This window comes from Vombatus ursinus, unplaced genomic scaffold (genome assembly GCF_900497805.2).
Source record: "Vombatus ursinus unplaced genomic scaffold, bare-nosed wombat genome assembly UNPS02014781.1, whole genome shotgun sequence".
NCBI lineage: Eukaryota > Metazoa > Chordata > Mammalia > Diprotodontia > Vombatidae > Vombatus > Vombatus ursinus.
In genome coordinates, this window is record NW_020954559.1 from 48463421 (window position 1) to 48471306 (window position 7886).

A 7886-nucleotide genomic window follows, 5' to 3' on the forward strand; every position below is an offset into this window, starting at 1 on the left:
GAATGTTTAGGGGCTGAGTGGACAGGACACCAAGCAGCCAACTTGGCTAAGCAGTCCATATAACATGAATGCAAGTTTTCATAGAGGACCAATGGATAACAAATTGGGGAAAATAGGTCATGGACATGGTTTGGATTTTATAAGCAGTGGAAAATGCCATCAAATTTATTTTAATCAGAGGAATGAATGAAATAATGAAAGAAAAAGAAAGTATAAGCAGAGAATTACCAAGTTGTAGGCAGTAGCCTAAAAGAAGGCAAAGACTCTGTGTGTGCGTGTGTGTGTGTGTGTGTGTGTTTGTTTTAGAAAGCAGATCCACAGGCATCGTCACTTAGGGCTTATGAGAACGTAGCTCCCCCTATGGCCTGTGGCTAGTGGACAATAAGGCTTACTTATAGGTGAGTAAACTATAGGCAGAAGGAGTGGATGACTATTATTGTAAGGTTCTAGGGGCCTTATGTCATCCTCTCTGCCTCAAAGATATTTCCCTCATCTGCTCACTGATGGCTGAAACCTCACCATCTGAACTTGCTTTAAGTTTTTACCCTGACCCAACACACATGACCCTAAATCTTTACTCATCACGTATTTTAGTGAGAATAAAATTCCATCATTTTCTGAACATAAAATTTAACAAGGAAAAGATATGAAAACAATGACTGCCTGAGGGGAGTAGGATGGGGGACACCAAAAAAGAGAGGGAAAGGGGAAGAATTGGAAGTTGGGAAACCCAAAGATGGCAACAATAAATAATAATTAGTATTTATATAGTACTTTAATGTTTATAAAGTACTTTACATATGCTAATCATTTGGTTCTCACAACAACCCTATGAGATAAATGCTGTTATTATCCCCATTTTACAAATGAGGAAACTGAGTCTCAGGAAGGTTAAGTGACTTGCCAGGATTGTACAACTGGTGTCTGTGGCTAGATTTGAACTTGGGTCTTCTTGATTCTAGTCCAATCTAGACCGAGCTGCCAAACTTCATTTAACTCAGAATTTTTCCTGGGGTTGAACTGATACAGGTGAAAGTTAAGAAATGTATGGACAATAGAGGGGAGGCAGATTAATGGAGATAGGGATATGTGGAGGAGGACAGGTTCAAGGAGGAAGTATGTGACATATTATTCATCCTTACAACCACCCTATGTTAACACTTCACCAGGAGTTTATGACAGGCTTTACCATGGGAAATTGGTCTGTTTCATGCCATTGAATGATGTCTTGGAATTCTCTCCTGTGGATAATTACATATATATGCCAGTTCTCAATTTAAAAAAAATTCCTTCAGATGTGATTACAGGAAATGTCAATCATTTAAACAAATCTGAAATCTGGGTGTTCATTAGATTCCTCTGAATTTTCATTTGAAACATATGTAAGTGCATAAATCTGATTTCCTAAGACCTAGCATATCCTTCTAAGACACTTTGAGACTATAGTAGAGGTCTAATTATCTAGAATGGCATATGATATTTTTTTTCCTGAAGCAGGGAAGGGAGCAAGGTACTAATATAACTCATTAAGAAGGTACTTTTAAAACAAGCTAAAATTTTAGATTTAAAACCCAAAACCAACTGCAAAAAAATATACTGAAAACACTGTATTGTAATTATAGACAGTAAGTTGTTTTAGAGGCCATCATCACATACTTTGGATGGTTTAATTTTTAATTAGAGGCATAAAAATGAAGCTATCAGTCTCCAGGGGTAGGGAACCTGTCCTTGAGGCCACATGTGGCCTTCTAGGTCCTTGGGTGCAGCCTTTTGACTGAGTCCAAGTTGTACAGAACAAATTCTTTTATTAAAGGGATTTGTTCTGTGAAGTTTGGATTCAGTCAAAGGGTCGAACTTGAGGACCTACAGGGCTACATGTGACCTCAAGGCTGCAGGTTCCCCACCCCCTGGTCTACACTGACCTCAGTATAAAAGGAAGATGCTCATTTTCCCCTCAAAGAGATACTTGCAAAAGTGTCAGCTGGTGTTTCATAGACAGATTGTGAAAATTATCCCTTCTCTTTTCCCTTGAGGAACCTCTCCTACATCTGAGACTGACAATTTTGTGCTAGTGAATCACCAGCTAACCAACTGCCACACAAAGAGCAGTTCCCATAAAAAACAGATGTTTGCTATTGTCCTGACCATTGATCTGCTGAATTTTATGACAGCTAAGAAGTGGGAACAAAGATAAAATAAAGTCAAGTAATGAGCTGGAAAAAGATGCCTTTAACGGAACAGAATCACCTCATGATTTCTTGTTTTGTGCTTGAACATAAATGGTTTACACAAATATATTTTATTTGGGGGGATTTTTTTCTTAAATGTTTAAAAATGTTTCTTAAATGTTTAAAAAAAGTTTTAAAAATATGTAACATTTGCATTTTTGAAACAAAATTCCAAAAGGGCAAACTGGCTGTTTGAATACAACAGGCATTGCCTCAGCACTTAAGAAGTTAGGCAGGGGTCCTCTTAACTTCCAGGAAAGGAAGGATGGTTTTCTTTAATAGATTTTCTTCATTGAGATGTTTCTGCTCATATTTCATTTCTGTACAACAGTCTTTATGGAGATATATATTCCTATTTCCCCAGATTTGCTTTTGTTATTTTTAACTGTATTTTTAGAAGGTTAGCTACATAAATCAACTACATAAATGAAAGTAGCAAAGTTTGCTAAATGGAATTTTTAAAAAATGCTTCTTGATGATACTGTGTATGGCCACAGAGTCCTACTTTAGTGCTTCATCATGGCACAGAGGTCACTTTGGCCTTTGTTCATGGAGATCAAGATCTAACAAATTTTATCATTCATGGTCTCAGCAATCCACTTTGTGACTGTCAACCTGAATGGAGAGGCCACTTGGTAATGCATTCTTTAGCCATGATAACTGATGAGTCAAAAACACAGTTCAGTGTGGTCTCCTTTTGCTTCTTCGGTGATAGAAAAGGAGACAGAGGGTGTTAAGCAACAGAAAGTTTTTAGATGGTCTCTGTGCATCAATTTAGCTGCTGGTGGTAATTTATATGGGAGATACTTGTCCAGCAGCAAATAAATGGATGTACTAAGAGGAATGGAGTTGCTGATTTTGACAGTCTTCGTAGCCATGAAACCAGAAGACAAAAAAAGATACTGCAAAAGTGGCAGCACAATTTAAAGATGACGCATAGCCTCCCTTTTGAGAGACAAAGGAATTGGTGGTACTCATTTTATTGTGCATCTAGAACAGGTGTTCTTAAACTGGAGTCCATGGAGAGCTAAGGAATCTGTGGATAGATTTGGGAAGAGGGTCCATGAAATTAAGAGGAGAAAATATATCATATCTTAATTTTCACAAACCTCTAATTGAAATCATGTATTTCCTTCAAAATGAATTTTAAAAACATACTATTCTAAGAATGAGGCTATCGGCTTCATCAGCCTGCCTAAAGGGTCCTTGTTGCAACAGAGTTTAGTAAACCCTGACCTAAAGACAACAGGAAATAAATGTAGCTGTGTAGCTCCTGCCAGTACATTGACATTATGTCCTAGCTTCGTTCACCTGGTTTGCATAGCAGGATATATTATACTTGGAGGGACAACGGAGGAAAAGAAGTGATGTCAGAGGAAAGATAGAAGGGAGTTATGAAGATGAAAAGAATTTTAGAGAAAATGGCGCCCTCTTAATGGAGCCCTGCTTTTATCCTCTCTTTCTACCTGGACAGGACTGTGATATCCAAGTATTTTATGCTGTATCCTCCCCCATGAAACTTACCCAATAGAAAAAAAGAAAGAGAAAATTAAAGGCACACACCAGGAACTGGGAGTAGGACCATGCTGCCCTCTGGAGAGACCAACAGATTACTCAAGAGTTCCCGTATTGAATCCACAGGGAGATGAACCAGTGCTACAGGTTTAGTGAGTGAAAATGGCTGCTGAGGGTTATGAAGAAGAAACATACAGAGGAATTCACACAACTAATGTACTAACCTCGTTCGCTTTTATGTCCTGCAAGCCTATCTACAACTGGCAGGAAGAGTCAGACACTACTGAAATGACCTAACAACAAGTTGATGGTGTGATGCTGCAGATGTTCCTGTTTGCAGACAACATTGTTCTGATTGGATCAAACCTCAACATATTTCAGAGCCTCTTAGATAAGAACCATGATTACTCAAAAATATTTGACTCAACTCTCTACTCAGTAAAATACCAGGCAGGTAAAGAATGCTTATTGTTCAGACCAGGGGTGGGGAACCGGCAGCCTCGAGGCCACATATAGCCTTCTAGGTCCTTGGATGCAGCCTTTTAAGTGAGTCTAAGTTTCACAGAACAATCCTTTTATTAAGGGGACTTGCTCTGTGAAGTTTGGATTCAAAAGGGCCACACTTGAGCACCTAGAGCTCCACATGTAGCCTTGAGGCAGCAGGTTCTCCACCCCTGGTCCAGAATATGACTTAGAACCCACAAACCTGGCCAATTAGTACATCTATCCTGGACACTGCAGATGGACAATGAGATGGATCTACAACTGAACAAGCGGAAGGTAGGCTGGACTGCCTTTGGGAAATTGGGCACTTTTTTTTTTTTTGCCAGGCGATGGGGCTAAGTGACTTGCCTAGGGTCACACAGCTAGTAAGTATCAAGTGTCTGAGGCCAGATTTGAATTCAGGTCCTCTTGACTCCAGGACTGGTGCTTTATCCACTGCGCCACTTAGCTGCCCTATTGGATACTTTTTTCAATGACACTCTACTATTCCCAGAAACAAACATCCATCTTTTTAATGTCTGTATTTTTTTCAGCAATACAATATGGCATCAAGTTCTTGAATACTGCCATCTCTGAAGAATTGAACTTAAGAGTAGGCCAAAGGGTAGTAGCAAAGCCTATTGCCAAAGCAGCAGTGAACCCTGAGGGACAGACAAGAGGAAGCATGAGTCAAGTGAGCCAAATCACTGCCACCACTGCTTCCCCTCAAGAACCAATGGAAACAGCCCAGGATCCTGAACCCAAAAGCCAAAAAGGCCTTGATCCAAGGGAGAAACCCCTATGAAGACGGGGCCAGCCAACTCCAGCAGTTGTTAATCGATTGTGACAAACAGGGCAGGCAAACAAGCCTAGATGAAGCCACACAAAGTAGCATACGTATGCCGGACAAGTCAAATCATTACCACTACCTTGACCACCATATCCTCTCAGACCCAGATGGAAATAGCCCAGGATCATGAGTTCAAGAGCCCTAGGAATATCAATGTCCCTCAGACCACTGGCACCCCTTACAACCCATGCCACATAGTCATCATCCTGGGTATCAACCCCTGAAAAAATGAGACCTGGCAATTTCTGCAGGTGTTTTATCCCTTGATGGCTTTGCAGCCATAGCTACTGAAGACCCAGAAAAGAAAGTTCTCACAACCAAAGTCCTTGGTACTAACAATTGGTTCAACATCAGAAACTAATATGGTCTCAGTGGAAATATTAAAGAAGATGAATTACTATCTCATTATCCCCTGTATCCTAAGCACCATGGGGCCTTTTAGATTTGCAGCTGAAACCTCCTTTATGTGTTCTCTCCCCCTATTAAAATGTGAACTCCTTGAGGGCAGAAATTGCCTTACTTTTCTATTTGTGTGCTTAACATATAATATATGGTACTTTGCACATAGTAAACTCTTAGTGATTTTTTTCATTTATTCATTCATATGGTGGGTATGAGTAGGCAGCAACACATTGGCAATGGAGAATTATGCAAGACAAGTGGCATTAAAGAAGTGTATGACCAGAAAAAGAGGTAGGTTGGTGATTTATCAAGAACAACTTATGGATAACTTGCCTCATTGGTACCCAATTTCAAGAGATCTAGAGAAGGGCCCAGAGCCTAGTATGCAGAGAATGTATGGGAAGATTTGGGCAAGAGTCACAGTAGGATGAGAAAGCATGGATAAGTTGCGATCTGCCATGTTGGAGGAAGTACCTATATTGAGGACATCATGGATCCATACAAGTATTGAAATATAATACTTCTTGAATATTGATTATTGATTTGTCCTTTAGAAGGAATAATTTTAAGATATCCTATGTTGCCCCTCACAGAGAGAAACAGCACTTATAAACATTAGGTAAAGAGTGTTGTTAATTATTAATGCTAGATATATAGTACAGTGCACAACAAAAATGAATAGGGGACACTTCTTACAACAAAAAGAATTTTATTTTAATCAGTCTTGAACTGATTGATACATATATGCTCTGTTGACTAACAGAAATGCCTCTTCCCAATGCAATCTACACTGTAGAGAAAGGTTATTCAGAATGCTAACTAATAATTACAATTAAAGTTAGAAAACCTGGCTAGATGGGAAGTGATCTTTTTCAGACCACATCTTTCTCAAAAAATCTCAACTCTCTTCTTAATGAATAGGTCTTATGGAGGCTTAAAATCATGAACTTCAGAATTCATGTCCCTTTTTTGTCATGATAGCCTATGTTAGGACAATTCTGAATTTGTTTAGTGAGATACAAATTGTAAGAAAAACCCTAATGACTAGTGCAACAAATTCAACTATTCCTCACTTGGGATCTTGGACCATGTGGGTGTTTGTGTGCATTCACACACGTGTGGTTTGTGTAATTTTAAGCCTTCTACAACACATAATACAGATACTGCACAGATCTTGGATTCTATCATTTTTGTTCTTCATATTACCTCTGACAATATCTTGTTGTGGCACCTTAAGCAAAACTAAGTTTTTGATCTATTTGTCATGAAAACTAAGGCAATATCATTTTCCTATCTCTTTGGGATGAGTATCCATTTTAGCAGTATTAAAGAATGACCTGAACATGAGAGGTTTATATATAATTATACATAATTTGTTCACTATATTTTAAGATTTAATTTTCTGAGTAAAGTGAAAGACTTCAATTAGATGTCTAATATTAAATGAAGCTAGTGGATTTATTTTGAAAACAAAGGCAGTCCTCAAGTTCTAATGAATTGGTGTTCAAAAGTTGATTTCTTATAATGCAGATGGCATGCTCCCACAGAAACAATGGTATATATGGTGGTCAGGTTCCTAGGGTAGCTCACAAAAGCCCACCTGATCCACAGGGAACTCAAGATGTATCAGATCATAGGGTTAGTGTTATATATATGATCATTTTACTTAGATCTAGAAGGGATCAAAAATAGCAGTGGATAGCCATTTGCAGCTAGATGAGACTTTAGAAGTTATCCAATTCATTCCCATTTTAGAGATAAGGAAACTGAGGCCCAGAAAAAAGAAGTTGAGTGCCCAAAGTCACCTACCAAGTCAATGGTAGACAGAGCTAGAACCCAGGTTTCCAGCTTCATAGTTTAGGGCATTTTTCCATTAAGCCACAGCTACCATGTGTGATAATGTTCACACAACTGAATTAAGAATTCTAAATCGGAAGGGCAGGAATATATCTTCCCTGACTGTTACAGTGGAAGTGCAGACACTTCTTCCTTATACTCTCCCTTCCGGCCAAGGAGCAAGAAAAGGATTCCACCAGCTCTGAGCTATAGATACAGGTTCTACAAATTGAGGCAGAAGTTTTCATCCCTGAGGCCTAGGTATGTTCTAGGACCTGTACTCTACCTTACTCAGACCTCATCTAGAGCACTGTCATCAGTTTGGAGTGTCACAGTTTCAAAAGGACACTGACAAGCTGGACAGTGTCCAGAGAAGGGCAATCAGGATGATGAAGGACCTTGAATCCATGTTATAGGACGATTAGTTGAAGGAAATGGACATATTTAGCCAAGAGAAAAGAGTTGAGAGGGACATTAATAGCTGTCTTCAAGTATTTGAAGTACTGTCCTGGAAGAGGGATTAAATTTGTTCTGCTTGGCCCAAGCAAGCAGAGCCAGGAACTGGGTTGGCA